The sequence below is a fragment of the Amphibalanus amphitrite genome, unplaced genomic scaffold (genome assembly GCF_019059575.1).
Source record: "Amphibalanus amphitrite isolate SeventyFive unplaced genomic scaffold, NRLGWU_Aamphi_draft 000386F_arrow, whole genome shotgun sequence".
In the NCBI taxonomy this organism is placed as follows: Eukaryota; Metazoa; Arthropoda; class Thecostraca; order Balanomorpha; family Balanidae; genus Amphibalanus; species Amphibalanus amphitrite.
This window is the reverse complement of record NW_024881880.1, coordinates 546,706-563,987: the sequence shown is the minus strand read 5'-3', so window position 1 is coordinate 563,987 and position 17,282 is coordinate 546,706.

The window sequence follows — 17,282 nt, the reverse complement described above, 5'->3', positions numbered from 1 at the left end:
ACTCGAACTTGTACCTTGTAACCCCCCCCCCCCACACACACACACATTCAAGTCTCAGAAAAGCAGGAGCGCCGATACAACGCACTGCATCGTTACACATCAGTTCACCGCATTAAAGGAAATAGTTCACTTTTAACATGGGGTTTGGAACTGGAATAGCAGTTTTGTTGCTTGCGCTGAGACTAGCACAAATCAGAAGCTTTTACGGCCCAACGATCACCCTAGACGAAGATATTCCATTTTTCGTTCCGAAAAGTGTGCCTTGCAGAGGAATGCGTGCCTTGCTGAGGAATGCAGTCACGTCATCGTCAGCCAATCAGAATTCTGCTTACAGCCGATGGGTTTGTCCTACGCAATATGATTGGTCAACGCGTAATAAGCTTCCGCGTCAAACATTATTTTATATAGAATATAGTTCTTCTTATACTAAAATATAGAAAATAATCCTTTTAACAAAAACGTTTTGTTTTATTTTTTGATCATTTTGAGCATAAAAAACATAAATCCATAGCAAAATACTAATTTCAGGAAAGTGAACTATTTCCTTTAAGTCTGGTGTGGATTTGGAATCCAATGCTTTCCGACAAACATGTGTCCTTTCTTTTCATGGCTGTCACTTTATGACAGCGATTGACAGCGGTGCCGTGACTTATGTCGCCGCTAATGCCAAAACTCCGCGGATGGCCACATTTGACCAGAATCTCCATATCCAGGGCTGCTGGGGCTCACTAGTCACTACATTTAGCACAGCACAGCTCGCCCTGTACTGCGACCTTTCAGCATGTGACCGAGTCAGCTTTCGGCTGAACTGCTGCAGTGTGCACAGCATTAGCGGAGCAGATGAACTACATCTTCTCATCGCATTCCATTTCCAGTCCTGAGAGCGTTGCGCGACAGCAGAATAGTCTAGCTTCACCAGCATGCTGGCTGCTGCCTCACCATTAATCCCACATCAGCGCTACCCTATCTAATTGAAAATGTAAAGGCGATGTGATATGAAATCCATCCAATCACGTCTTGAATAATTAACAGCTCTGCAGCATTGATTACAAGTCATAATTAACACGATTGACGCATAAACACATGTCACGGCTCAAACGGGGAAGGTCACGTTTCGATCAATGGGATGCCCGGCATTGTGAAATTAGGAACAATAGGTAGAATGTGTAAAAATTGATGTTATTTAGCTGCAGGGCAGTGATATTGCTTCGTTAAAGATTATTAACCCGCGCCCCGTTGGGCTCTGCCGAGCAACGCGCCCGGTTGGGGGGGGGGGGCATTTTGGCCCCCCCCCCTAAGATCTCGAGAACCACGCAACATAGCGACAAGCGGTAAACGGCGTTGGATAGCCCCAACGGGGAACTACCTTGTGACCCAATTTTATTGACCTAGGTCAAACCGATGACGTCACAGGTCAGGTCAAAGGTCCAATTTTCACCGTTTACAGGCACTTCAAGAAATGCGTTGTAAAATCGAGTAAAATGCATTTCATTGAAAATCATCGATGGGGAAATGTTCTTCAAACACATATTTTGCTATTTGAGGTCACTGATACCAGGTCAGGTCACAGAGGTCAGGTCACGGGGGGGTCACAATATGAAAGTGTCGTGTGATACATGTTTTATGGTCCATTTTACATGACAAATGCGATTATATGGGTCAGGCAGCCTTTGGGGCCAGCTTAGATCACGTTTTGGTCAAGGTCAGGTCAAGGTCAGGTCAAGGTCAGGTCAAATTAGGTCAAATTTCAAAGTTGATATTTTTGCATAAAATGGGTATCGAATCGATGCAGCTCGTCACGGGGAGTTCAATGGTGGTCTTTGTTTTGCCGTACGTGGTCTAGAATTGCTAAAAATTGAGTTCAAAAATTTGACGTCATCATTTTTGAACAGTTTTTTCGCTATAACTTGGCCAAAAAACGAGATATCGATCTGAAATTTGGTATGTATATAGAAGAGCGCTAAGACTATCACATATATTCCGGTTTTTTCGAAATTCGGAAAAATTTTGGATTTTTTCAAAGTTTTTCTAAAAAAATCAATTTTTTGAATTTTTTTTGGTCAAAAACCAAAAAATTTGAAAATCCGAGATAGCAGTTTTGTAGCACCGCTTTTTGTCTACTAGACCATATAAAGAACTTTGAAATTGCTTGATAACTGTAGATTTGGTGAGCGTTTCAAGATTGCATGTTTTTTGCTCATTTTTGCTCGAACATGACCTCAGTTTGACCTCAATAACTCCTGACCTAAGGTGACCTAAGACTTGAAATTTGGTGTGAAGGTGTCCAATTGATGCCCGGGAAGGTACTGAAAATTTGGCGGCGCTGCGCGCCGCCGTTTTCTTGCTATTCAAGAAAAACCACAGGGGGGGCCAAAATGGCCCCCCCAACGGGGCGAGGGTTAATACATACTTTACGGTGCGTTCACTGGAGATTAACCGTGCGTTAATTCGAAGGTAGCCGTGCACCAATTTAAATTGGTGCACGCTCGTGCAGTGATGACTTTCTCAACTGAAGTTTTTCGGAAGGGTCATTGACTTTATTCTAAGAATTCCCATAAAAGGCCCTTTTAGTGTCATGGACTAAGTTTAATTTTAATTCAAATTCGCACCGTTAAGCATGTATTAATTAGTTTAACACATGGTTTCCGTGCATAAATGGTTTTAACGCACTCGTGGATGGAATGGAGCACTTGTGCGTTAATGCACTCGTTTCACTCGTGCATTAACACACTCGTGCTCCAATCCATCCACGTCGTGCGTTAAAACCATTTACACACGGGAAACCATGTGTTAATATATATTAAACCACTAGCTTTGCTTTATTTAAGATGAAAGCTCCAGTAAACATCATTTTCCTTTGTCAGTCTGTCTTGAGGCTGCTATAATCTTGCTTACCCTCGTTATAGAATATAAGGCATGCTCTGGCTCCCTTTTAACACGCGCACTGCAGCGGGACTGAGCCGAACACGAACTGCAGGGGGGGGGGTTGAAAACAACCCCCCCTGAGATCTCGTAAACGGCGCAACGTAGCGACAAGCGGTAAACGGAGTTGGATAGGTTAAGATGAGATCGACAAGAAATACAAAGATCATTTTTGGGTCAGGTCAAAAACGAGGTCACCAGAGGTCACCGAAGACAAAATGTTACGATTTTCACAACAGGAATTTCGCGGTAGTTTTTCTTGAATAACTTGTCTTGCACACAAGACAGAGGATCGATTCGAACGCCATCGTTCTTAGCTCGTCAAGGCGCATCGAACGGTATATAATATGACCTCGAAAGGTCAAGTTGAAAATTTGACCTCAGGTCAAGGTCCTGACCTGACCGAAATAGGTCATGTTGCATATCATTCGATCCGCATTGACGAGAAAAACACGATAAACGTCGAACGGAGTCTCTATCTCTACTCAATCTCAAGTTATTGAAGAAAAACCGCTGGTGACCTCAGGTGACCTAAGATGACCTGGAGATCACCTTCCAAAGGTCATAAGTGATATGTTTCGGTGAAATCACCAACAGGGACCTGTAATACTATGATCCTGAGCGTATTGAAGTCATAGGATGGCATTCAGAGTAAGTTGAAATTTCTCCCATTGACTTATAATGGGCCGGTCGCAAAAATGACCTGACCTTAGGTCATCGATATAAAAATTCCGAGATATACAAGTTGTAGCTCGTGATGACTTTACTATTTCCTGTGGGTTTCAAGATCATATCTCAACAACTGTGGGCTTGGTGGCATTGCAAACTTCGAAATTTACGTTTCGAGGTAGGGTCACTTGACCTGACCTGGTGACCTGACCATAGGTCACCTGGGGTCAAAATTTTTACTCAAGGTGTGCAAAAGTTGTGAGAACAGGTATGCAAAATTTGGCGGCGCTACGCGCCGCCGTTTTCTCGCAATTTGCGAAAAACCACAGGGGGGGGAGTTGAAAACAACCCCCCCTGCAGTGCGCGTGTTAAAAGTCTTAAAATGGAACTTCACATTTTTGCTGCCAAGAAACTCGGCCTTTTATCAGACAGCGCACTTGTATGATGCACGCTCGTATTTGTCAGCACTTTACTCTAAGAAATACCATCAGTATTCTGGGCTGGCCACTCCGGAATTAGCAGCCGTCCGACGTCGGAAGGAAGTGATCCCCCGGGGCTCAGTTTCACCCGATGCAGCATGTTTCTCTCAGTCACGACCCTGTACCACTCCCAGGAAAAAGCTCAGCACCAACACGATTTTCGTGGAAGCTGAGTAATCGGTTCTTGGTTTGTACAAGAGATCCCAGGTAGAAAACCGAACCTCTCTGGCTGCCGGCGCTCGCCGTTTTCTGCTCTTCAGGCTCAAAGCTTTCGTCCAGAATCAAACCGTGGCCTCGCCTGCTCAGCCTCAACAAAACTTGTATTGTAAAGGTCAAGGAATGTATGATATTTCACGCCAAACAGACATCGAACATGACTTTAAGCTAATGAAATGGTCACTCCAACTCGGTTGTAACATTTTGTGATTTTAGCGACTCCGACTCTGACTCCGACACCGGTCAGAACTGTCGACTCTGATCAACTCCGACTCCGCAGCCCTGATTGGAAGCACTGGATTTGATTACTTCAAGTGCTTATGTTGCCCCGTGTAAGGGCACACTTAAAAGGAAACTGCTGTTATGTGACAGCTGAAGTGACTTCCTATTATAATATGTGATGGCAAGCAGAGATAATGTCGAACAGACCAAGCCGATTCAACAGATCCCGTTTTCATTTCATTTTATTCTCTTTTGTTTTGTTGTATGTGTTGATGGACGCGAATGTGTCTACCTGTCTATGCGTATTCGTATATATTCATGCAGCACAACGCATGAAATGTAAATGCATGTTCTATTAAGTCAACTTTTTCTTCTCTTGTTTTACTTTTGAATATTTTTGTGAAGTCTTGTAGGTATGCATTTTTGGTCTACCTATGTTATTTCTAAGTAACTACCCTCGTAACTGAATTCTGAACATTAAGCGCATTAACTACAACTAGGCATACCTACCTGACCATGTGTATTGTGTAACTTTGACAATAATGAAATGAAATGGATATCGGCGTTGGCAACTGTGTCCAACAAGACCAAACCGTACAAGTATCAAAATGTCCTATAAAACAGCTGTCTCCATTCCAAATACCGCTTCCATCCGGAGGTATCAGATAGATCCAGCTGTTTACACTTCGCATACCGTCCACACCCTCAAGATCGTGAAGGTTACGATTACGCACGGCGTGTTTATGTAGCTAGTTAAGACCGACATTTATTTGAAATACTTCTTACACTTTGTTTGAGGTGTGCCCTATTCGTCCTTGAGCACCATCCGTAAATTAGCCGTTAAAAAAACGTAAAATGAGATTTGTCGAGCCTCGAAGCATTATAGGTGTGGTATTCTAAATCCGGCACTTGCTGGGGTATTTCGCCACCCATGCCATTTGCTGGGAGGGGGGACGCCCCCAGCCGATAGCTCGAGAACCAATATTCGCAGCGATACGCGCGAGGCGGCAAACGAAAGAACGCGTCAATACGCTTCGATGACGAGTATTTTAAAATAAAAGTTGAATTTCGAGGTCACAGGACGGGTCAAGGTTAAGTCAACCAGGAAAGAACATCTCCCCGAAAATTAAAGTCGGCATTCGCAGCATATTAGTCATATGACACATGTTTTATGTATAGTACTTTTAGGCATGGAGCATGACATGATGGTGAGTATACACATTTTATCAAACGAGTGAGTACGTTTTTGGTCGAAAATCAATTTAAGAAATACAAACATTCATCATGGTCGTAAATTAGTCACGAGAAATTGCCGAGATTCAGCTCAAAATTTTAGAAAATAAAGAACGATAATCAAGAATCGAAACTAGCCCTTGGCTTGTATAGACAGGCAGTTGGCAGACCAATGACGTTTACAGCATGTCTGTTCGTTTTTTTTTTTTGGTGATTTTACACTTTTTTTTTAACATATGCAGTTTATTGGTCAAAACTCCGAAATCATGAAGTCACTAAAAGTCTAAAACCTCGATATCTAAAAATTTTCATATCTATGTTTTCCACTTCGCCACAAAAACTTCCATCGACATGTAAATTCAAATATTCCTCTACTTTCCTATACAGATGATAGGTATATTTTACTCAAATCGCACTTACATTATGCCTTCATTAATTGATGGAATGCCAATTGGTGGTTCGATTTCAAGTAGAATGCTGCAGTGAAGTGCTGAGTGTTCGCCTTCTATGCTCTTGGGCATCGCCGGCCAGTAGCTTCTAACATCCACCCATCTGCCCACTCACCATCAGATCTGCGACGGCCAGGTGCAGCAGCATCAGGTTCAGCCTCTTCATGTGCTTCCTCTTCCGCAGCAGCGCCACGATGACGCACACGTTAGCCGGCAGAGAGATGAGCAGCAGCACCGAGTACGCCACGATCATCAGCACGTGCCGGTCCTGCATGCTCAGCGCCGCCGGCCACTCGGTCGAGTTGCCGACCGGGCCGCCGTCCGCGGCCTGCTCCATGACCGCGGAGGTCGGCGGGGGGAGCGAGGTCACCAGGACGGCGCCCGAGGCCATGGCGGCGCGGCCGGCGGACGACGGACTGACCGCGGCCGGCCGGCCCGGCGCCGACCGCGCGCCTGACGCGCACGCCCGACGCGCTGTGTACGCCGCCCGCCCGCTGCCGTGGCTGTGGCCGTGGCCGGGACGTGGCCGATGCCCGATGGTGGTCAGGAGGTGTGTGGGACTCGTCAGCAAACTAATCCTCTGTCTATGCAGATTAGAGGTGCTAGTTGGAGGTCAAATTTTGGATGAATTTGTCCGATGTCCTGTTCGGAATCTGGTTAGACAAGGACTACCAGCATCGGTCGTTATAAAAAGTCGTAATCACTTGAACTCAATTCAAATGTTCATTGTTTTCTCGTCATATTTATTGGATGCTTGACAACGTTGATTAGGAAGAAGACTTGATCAACAACTATCGACGGCTTTATTATTGCCCTAAGAAATTTGCTCATGAACCAGTACAATATTAGGCACGAAATATCTAACAAAAGGATCAGTCGCACGTGTTTGGGAGAACGGTCGCCAGCTATACATCGTCCTTGGATCAGGCATCGGCCAGACATTTCTATAAACTGGCACCACCGATGCAGGCGCGTGTCCGCCGGCAGTGCAGATCTGTTTATGGCTGTTTTACTAGCCAGCCGCTGCACGGATTCCCAGTATCCATAATGGCGCACATGGGGCGTCCTTTGATTTTGACACCATGATGGACCTGAATAATTAGATAGCGAATAATTCAGATGCTTGGGCTTTTGCAAGTTCATGAAATTACCGCGTTAAAAGCAGCGTAATTTAGTATCATGTGCATAATGACAAAGCTAGCTATATGGTAATGGCGATTTCCAAATCCACTATCCAGGTGTGGGCTGTACCTAGATAATAAGCAGAAGACAAACACCTTCGATTAAGGGGGGCACTGCCGACTTTTGGTTCCATTCTTTCTATGCAACGCCCATAGGGCTATAATGTTAAAATGTCAAAATCAAAGGGAGGCACGGTGCCCCGGTGCCCTCCCCGTTCCGCCGCCTATGACCGATTTCGATAATATGGCCGCGCAAAGCCTGTGAATCATCTTCTGCCAAATTGGCGATTTTGAGCGGCCTATATCTCGGCAACCGCTTGGGCGATTGACTTGCGGCAATTTTTGTAGGGTAGTTGCATTCCTTCTACCAAACATCGAATACCTACTCTCGATGTATGTGGGTCACCACCACCACACGTGCAGAATGCAAAAAGAAGAGACGTCAATTTGTTCCTATTACAGTAGCTCGACACTTAGGTAGGTATTCGACGCTCAGGCGCGTCGAATGACATACTTTTTGTCCGGGTCAGGTCAACTTCGGGTGTTGACCTCACGTCAAGGTCAGGTCAGCACCCCAGGTCACGAAGTTGGTCGAAAGAGGTCATATGTCCATAATCATATCATTCGATTCGGCAGGTCTTTCTGAGTCCATTGGTGGCTTTCCCGACTCGCTAGCTCAATTTGATCAAGAGTTATTGACGAAAAGCGAATATGACCTTGATGACGTCATAAATGACGTCACGCAAGGTCAACATTGCAAAAGTGACGCATCTGACCTTGCAAGGAGTGCATCAAATCACGATTCTGTGTGCTTGAGATAGTTGGAGATCGTTCCCGGCGCCAGAATAGCAGTTTTCATTTTTCCCCATTGACTTATAATGGTGAGGTCACGAAAATGACCTGACCTCATATGACCTTTAGGAAAAGTCCGAGATATACAAGTTGTGAGACTCATAATGGATACTAGATCCTGCAAGTTTCATTTCCTTGTGACATCTCCTCTGGCAGTGAGGGCGTTGCAAAGTTGCGACATCTGAAGACCGTGCAGAGGTTCACTTATGACGTCATAGGTCAGTGACCTGACCTGACCCAAAAATGTGGTTGGTGTCAAAAGATCCGGCTTGAATCAAAGGTCAGGTATGCCAAGTGTCAGCTCTCTATCTCTAGCGTGTTCGGAGCTATCGCGAAAAAAACCCATGGGGGGCGCCCCCTCGGCCGGCGAGGGTTAACTCCGACTCCTACTCCGGGCAGAACTGTCGACTCCGACCGACTCCAACTCCGACTCCGACTCCGACTCCGCAGCCCTGGCCGTAAAACCACACATTACTTTAGCGGTGGACTGTACCTACCTACATACCTACTGGGGCGATTTTCCTGAAACTTGGCATGTACAATGTACATATGGTGGGCACCACCATGGAATGCATTCCCATGTGTTATGGTTGGGTTACCTACTATTACGTGGGCACGTGCATGGGGCGCTTCCAGATCTCGAGAACGACTGGGCCGATTGCGCTCAAATTTGGTACGCAGTTAGGGACGGTTGGTAGGGTGCCATGCAAAAGTCAATTTGGACCCAGTTTGCACGTGTGCACTTGCAGGATGCCGCTTCCAGATCTTGGGAACGGCTGGACCGATTGTCTCCAAATTTGGCACACCGCTAGACGCTAGTGACCGGTTAGTACTTAGTAGAGTGCCGTGCACAAGCCAGTTGAAAGTGCCCTCTCGACCTTCCGCACGTGCAAGACTCACTCTCTTGCTCGCTCGTTCTTCGCCAAAATGGCGTTTTACTGTTTACGAGCGAGCGAGCGCAGCGAGCGAAGTGAGTCTTTTCAATATAACGGAAAAATCTCAGTATGAGCGGCCCGGCCCGGCCCGGCCCGGCCCGGCCTGTAACGCTTTTGAGAGGCTTATATCTCAGCAACCGCTGGACCGATTGGCCTGCGGTCTTTTTTGTTGGGTAGCCCCATCCCTTCTACCCCGTAATTGACTACTTTTGATACATCTCAGTGACCGTCGTGGCACGTGCCACGTGAAAAGTCAAGGGTGTTCAAGCTGTTTTGCAAAAGTAGTGATTTTGAGAGGCTCATATCTCAGCAGCCGCTTGGGCGATTGACTTGCCGTAATTTTAGTAGGGTAGCAGCATCCCTTCTACCCAAAATAGGATGCTCTCGATGCATGTGGGACACCCCCAGTGCACGTGCAAAATACAACAATAAGAGGTGCCAAATTTGTTCCCATTTCAGTAACTCGGTAATTACTGGGGCGATTTCGCTGAAACTTGGCATACAGGTAGGCACCCACCAGGCAAAGCATTCCCATGTGTTGCGGTTAGGGTGCTACTGCACGTGCGCACGTGCAGGGGGCGTTTCCAGATCTCGAGAACGGCTGGGCCGATTGCGCTCAAATTTGGTACACGGTTGGGGACCAGTTAGTAGGGTGCCGTGCAAAAGTCATTTTGGACCCCGTTTGCACGTGCGCACGTGCAGAATGCCGCTTCCAGATCTTAGGAACGGCTGGGCCGATTGCGTTCAAATTTGGCACACCGCTAGCGACCAGTTAGAAGGGTGCTTTGCGCAAGCCCGTTGGAAGTACCGTCTCGCCCTTCCGCACGTGCAGGGCTCACTATCTCGCTCGCTCGTTCTTCGCCCAAAAGGCGTTTTACTGGTATTAAAAATTACAAGAAGAGCCTCCAGTACCAGTAGGGAGTTTTGACTTGTGGCGCTGTACCTAACAGGCGGCCCTGGCTTTACTTAGTCCATTTTAAGACAGCCGATCCGAATGTAACGGAAGTTGGCACAGATTCAGCACAGATTCAGCACAGCACAGATTCGGTAGGGGAAAAAGGCCCCGGCAGAGGGAAACCTTTATGACCCATTTTCCCTTAGAAATGACGTCACAAGGTTAAAAACTACACCAAACGAAAGCTTTCGTTTACCAAGAAACAGCTGAGCAGTTAAATTTCACTTTTTCCCTATAGGAAAGTTTTTACGGGGAAATCAAAATTTTGTGTCCCTCCCGATTTCGTTCAAAATCGGCACACAGGTGCCCCACCACCAGACGAGCAACTTTCCCCGAAACGGTTCCCGCTGCATTGACGTTTAAGGCCCGTAAGGCCCCCAAAACTCGTAAAATATCCGTAAAATCGCCCTTGTACCGCCAAAAACGGGGCGCTAGGGTAAAAATGGGTATCAAACGAAACCTCTCGTTTACCCAGACACAGCTTTGCAGTAAAATTTCACTTTTTCCCCAAAGGAAAGTTTTTACGGGAAAATCAAAATTTTGGGTCCCTCCCGATTTCGTTCAAAATCGGCACACAGATGCCCCACCACTAGAAGTAGACAAGCAACTTTCCCCAAAACGGTCCCCGTTGCATTGACGTTCAAGGCCCCCAAAACTCGTAAAATGACCACTTGCAAAAACGAAAAATGGACCCTGTCCCAAGATTCTTACCCTGTCCTAAGTCATTGCTGTCGAACGGTGAAAGATCTCAACCATCGTAATCGCATGAGCTCATGCCTCGGCTGTCAATTTTGTTTCAAACCAGTGGGCTAGTATTAAAATGCCAAAAATCAAAGGGGGGGGGGCACGGTGCCCCGGTGCCCTCCCCGTTCCGCCGCCTATGTTTCAAACAAATTAGACATGAGGCTCGCCGCTCCCACAAAAAATCTGCCGCGAGTGTTGCGAGCATTATAGAGTTCATGTGGCTGCGAGTGAAGCGGGAAGCCAAAAATAAACTTGCTTTTCCACAGTATAGAAGGATGCATATGAACAATAGTATAAAGTGGCGGCGGAAGGTAATTTTGGATGGGGGTGCAAAGTTTTCTCAAGGGGCCCCTCTGGAAGTTCTGGGCTCCCCTTCATTTTTTTTTTTTGAGTGATTATTATTGATTTATGAAAAACGAAGATTTTGGAAAACTATCCCCATACACACAAGTTCTGTAAATAGTTTGAAATTGCAGTGTACCTACCTACCTATCTCAAATAATGAAAGCATAAGGAAGCAAATGCAGCTAGTTTTTTATCGGCTAATCTTTTTGTCTCTAACCACCACTCGCAGCGTCTCAAACCACTTTCTGGACCCGCAGTGGACCATTGAGGGACCTACGAGACCGTTCCAAGAAGACCGTGTTTAGAAGCCCCTTGGAAACCGACCACATAGAGACTCCTCCAGAGACCTACATGACTCCCCAGACTGAATGAGCCCTCCGATCAGGGTCGGTCCCTTGAAAGTTGCTGAAAGGTTTCAGAACAGGCAGTATAAAGTCTTTTGAGGGCTCTCAAACCGGCATCGGACCCAAAAAAGCCTGTATGGAGGCCCTCAAAAGCCGGGATGGAGGCTACAGGAGCCGATGTTATTTCATGGGCCATTAGTCCCAATTTCGATATAGGGGCCATAAAAGCCGGTGTAGGGCCCATGGCCCCATAGGTTCCGACATTGAGACTCTCAGAGGCCGGCGACGGGGCACCAAGAGCAGAAAAAGTGCCTCAACAAGCCGACATGGGGCCTGAGAATCAGTGTGGAATTCCAGGCCCTGCGTGAGCTCTCGGAGACCTTCGTATTTCGTAAGGTCCACAAAGGTCGTTGGGTTCTCTGAATCTGAACTCTGCGGCCTCAGAGGCAAGCATGTCTCCTGGCACCTGCCTGCGTTGAGTTGAGACCCTCCGAGGCCGTCGTAGGATTCTTCAGAGGCCAGCGTTGGCCCTTGACGCCTTCGTTAAGCCCTAGAAGCCGTCAAGAGGGCCCTCAGAGGTCAGCATGGCCCCTGGAGCCTGCCTGCGTCGAGGCCCTCAGAGGCCGTCGTGGGGCCCTCAGACGCCAGCGTGGGCCTTTGGAGCTTGCGTTGGGTCTTAGAGACCATCGTGAGGGCCCAGAGAGGTCGTCGTCAGGGCCCTCAGCCCCTCAGAGACCGTCCTGGGGTCCTCAAAAGTTATTGTGAGGGCCCTTAGAAGCCTTCGAAAGGATCATCAGAGGTCGTCATGAGGGTCCTTGGCCATAGTGAGGGTCTTCATGGGCCCTCAGATACCTTTGCAGGGCTCTCAGAGGCCTTGGTAAGACCGCTAGAGGCAATCGTTAGGGCCCTCAATAGACCGTTGCAGGGCCCTCAGATGCCAGCATAGCCCTTGCAGCCTGGTTGTGTTGGGGCCCTCAGAGGCCGTCGCTGGGCCGTCTGAAGCCAAATGGGCCTTCAGACTTGAGTTGGTCTAGGGCCGTCACGAGGGCCCTCAGAGACCGTCGTAGAGGCCCTCAGAGGCCAGCGGGGCCCCTGGAGTCCTGTGGGACCCTCAGCGGTCGTCATAAGCGTAGGAACCATGGGTCAGCATGGGTGGAGAACCTGCCCCGGCCACCCCGGCCGTGGCCGGGGTAACTTTCAGCCGACCCCGGCGCGGCCGGGGTAACTTTTTCCACTTTTGAAAATCCTAAAAGCTGTCTCCATACGAAAAAACTGCCATCTATGTATAAAAGCGTCTCTCATTATTCTTATCTACCTTGAACAGTTCTTGAAAATTAACCTTATTTTCATTCTGGAGCTTCTATGTTTTTAAGTCTTTTCGTTGTGGAGCCCGACATGTTCATCAAACAGAAGTAAATCATATTTAAGGGCCGTTATCGTAAGATGGCACTGTAATAACATCACAAGACAGGACGAGGGGAATATCAGTGAGATAGAAGGACGAGCTGCTGGGGCTCAAGGCTCCCCAACTTAACCTGCGCCAGGGTGGTGGCCTTATCGTAACACGTTGCGTCGAGAGGTGGGCTTTTCACACTCCTTCTAACTCGGCTACTGGGCTACGAGGCGAGAAGCGGAACGACGTTTGAAAGAGCGACAAACGCGATCAGAGAAATCTGGTCATGTTTTAGGCAAGCTCAATAATAAAATCACCATAGATCATCAAATGCCAAATACCTATCTCTGATTTTGGCGTTCTCCGACATCTTTTCTCACATTTCATGAACATAACGGAGCTTAAACACTGCAAACAAAACATTCGATTAGGTACTCGTTTAAGGCTCGGTCGCGAATAATCTTTCAGGTGCGAGCTCAAATCAATAAGAGGGTCAAAACGGTCAAATTTGACATTTTGTTTTGTATGGGAAGGTTGCAACTTCCACGGAATAAGATTTGCAAAGGGCATGATGGCATTTTTAGCACGATCATCCAGCAAATTTGACCCGATGACCTGACCTAGCACTAGGTGACACATGCGTCCGAAATTTTAAGGCGTGTTGCAAAATTGTTGTTACAATTACGAAATCTTCCGCACCTGCATGCAGCAGTTTTCCCTAAAAACGTACAAACGGCAGACATCCATTATTCTATGCCACAGAATAGGGGTTTGTTGATAACCGTTGACAAATATTTGAGCATCATCGTCTTTCTGACTTTCGGTCGCCGGCCGGGGTAACTTTTTCAAACATTCTCCACCCGTGCATGGGTGCAAGGCTTGTGGGCTGCACCCACAATATTTCTCCAGTGGGTGCAGACAATGTATTCTGCACCCACAATAATCTGAGCCAAAAACCCCTTTTCTCATCAAGACTACTTTCCATGCAGCACGGCAAATTCAGGATATGTTGCCCACTATCCATCTTTCGAAGCATTTGCTTTTAAGATGGTCTTCAAAACTTACATTTGTGCTGAAGAAAAAAAAAGGAAATGTAGCATGTGATTGAACACCAGTGTTCGCCACGGGCCGCAAAATCCCAGTCCAGCCCAGCCCAGGCCCATGGGTTCATAGCCCGGCCCAGCCCGAGCGCATTCATGGTAAAAGCGTCAAAGCCCAGACCGGCCCAGCCCGTCAAAAATGAATGGATTAAACATGATTGATACCACACAGGTATCCAAAGGTAGCAAAGAAACAATCTTTTGCGAGCAGCATGCACAATGCGCGTTTCATGCGTGCTTTATTAACTCGTTTTTGAGTCTTGCACAGTAATAAGCTATGCAGTTATAGTTTTTGTCTCAGTTGCGAACCCCTGAATGCACTTTTACAGTTCTTGACCCAGCCCATCCAAAGCCCATCGATCATTTATATTTTAGGGCCCAGCCCGTAGCCCAGCCCAGCCCATGGCCCATTGGGCTGGCCCGGCCCATGGCGAACACTATTGAACACATACCGAGCCGATGACCCACTGTCAACATTTTTAGCCCGATATCTTCGAAAATGGCTAAGTTGGCCGCTTTTACTTTTTGCGGTAGTCAATATTGACAATATTAACCCTCGCATGTGTGCGGCGTTTTCCAGCTTCTAATTTGTGTAGGGGGAGGGGGGGGGGGGGCTGATCGAGCTAGAGCTTCGCGGAAAAAACGAGGGTGTTGCCCGTGACGAGAGGAAGCCGATGATACCCAATTTTAAGGTCCTAGGTCATTGGTTGACCTTCCAGGTCAGGTCAACGTTCAAAAAGTCGGGAAAATCGGACCTGCTAGAACTGCGTAAAGTGAAGCTGTTATCGGGTTTTTCGGGGTGCTGATCACGAGTATCATGTTAGTGTTGATCACAGACGATTTCTTCATGCATTTAGGCCAGATCGGGTCAGGTCAGGTCAGGTCAGGTCAACCATTAGGCGTCCTACCGGCTATCCATAGTAGGTGTCAACTACCACTGATGGCGTCGTAGCATGTTACGAAGGCACTAAAACTACTTCGTAAACGTTCAAATGGATGCTGTATTCGAAATCGGCCCGAAAACTACCCTAGAAACATGTAATCCTCGAAAAAGTGAACCGAGGTCATCAAAGGTCAATGACCTGACCTGACCTTCAGGTTACCTTCACACCCACCGTGATGCATGGGACGAACATCATTTCACATGTTTGGACGTCTACAATCACAAAAAGACTGGAAACACGCGTATAATGTGAGCTGACATACGCCAAATCGCGATTTCGGCCGAACATGGTCTCGAGAATCAGGTCACAGGTCAAAGGTCTTTGGGTCAGGGTCATGAAATTTTCAGAGTAGGTGTAAAACTGTGAATCTATAAGTGGTGTTTGGGATGGGGATAAGGATAAGGATGACTGGGAGAAGGATGAGGATGTAGAGTGGGTAAAGGATGGGTGTAAGAATGGATTCAGGCCCGCCTACTGGCTGTTGTGGTAGCTTCTGCTAATATTCCTCGTGTGTCTAGGGGTATTCAAATCTGTGTCATCTGCACAATCCTACTCATCGTTGTCTAGGGGTATCGTCTTAACACTCAACAATCCTTTAGCCGTTGTCTAGGGGTATTTACTGACCGACCAAAAACTATGTGCCCACAAACCCTTTCGTGTCCGAATCTTCATATTGTCAGCGTTCTCACCGTCATTTCCAGCCTCGAGAAAGAACGGAGTAAGATATACATATTAAATATGTATTGAAAATGAAAAGGCCGAAATAAATAAAAGCGAACAAATCAAACATGAGTGCCAGAAAACGAGCAATGTCACGGTAACCGTGCACTGTTCAAGTAAATATTGCCAAAGTACCGAAACATTCAATGAGAGCCGAAACAATGATCAAGCTGAAATCATGATACCGAAATAATATTGCCAAAGGGGTGGAACTGACTCATAGCAGCCAAACGTGCCGAAATGGACTGAGTCGAGTCCCGAAACACGGTGTCTCCAAAAGACATATAGACCAATCAATCGAACCTAAAACTGCCCACAGTACCGCGGCCATCCTGAAGTGTTGTTTCCTACGCCAGTGTGACTATATGTGCGTGTCTGTGCCTGAGACATATCTCCGACCGCAGCAGAGACTCAACCGAAGTCAGGCTCTAACCCTTTCACTCCGCAGGTCGGAACCAGTGGCGTGGATAGGGCTTGGCAAGAGTCCGGTTAGAGACGTCCGACTGGGCAGGAGATAAGGCCCAAGAACTTACATGTTTGTAGACCAGACGCACAAGGCGACCACCACGGGCGGCGTCGGGACCACCACTGCCCCCGCGCGAACCAGAGAGCAAGAGCCCGAGAGAGAGAGCGAAGGTCTCGAACGCGCCTATTTATACCTTCGCACATTCACCGCACAGGGCCGCGCCCGTCTCTAGCCCATCTCGGGGCTGGCGCGGCCGGCGATCGGCGTCATGGTATTTCTATATAGCATTCACATATCTTACCAATTGTCACATCGCAATATTCTAATCTACCACCACCATAGTGCAATGTAGCATCATTACACGCTCCCTATTGAACAATGCACAACAATCTGCACCGGTGTTCATACTACCTACAACGTTTAAACTATAGTTTAAACGTTGTAGGTAGTATGAACACCGGTGCAGATTGTTGTGCATTGTTCAATAGGGAGCGTGTAATGATGCTACATTGCACTATGGTGGTGGTAGATTAGAATATTGCGATGTGACAATTACACATGCCGCGCTGCAATTGCATATCTAAATACCGTCACCGCTATTACCGCAAGCATGTTAAAATAACACGTCGCTGCGTAACATTCAGGTCAATGCACCATCACTGCAATCACTGCGCCGTACTTTGTGTGTCGCATATCTGAACAGCCGCGTCGTAATTAACGCTCGGGCATAACCATATACCTTCTAAATGTATATTCCTCATCACCCTTCCTGATGTTGATAACACGAAACTCACTCGATGTCTTCTTGCTGCAAAATTACCGATGCATTGCGCCAGCTGTTCCTATTTCCGACTGTCTAGTCTATCCACTGCGCGAGTGCCTATCCGGAGTATTTTTGTTACACTGTTCCAATAATCCCTCACGGGACTAACGCCATTTCACGGTTCACATACTAAATCGTTAGACGGGGTACCTTCAGCTCACATTCCCTCGATGTTCGCGGAAGCAACACCTCGGTCGTTCGGTTTGTCTCTCAGTTCATACTTGAGTAGGTGAGCAGAAGATACGAGTTGGGTTGATAAGAATCAGTCGCACCGAAGAGCCGGCATTGCT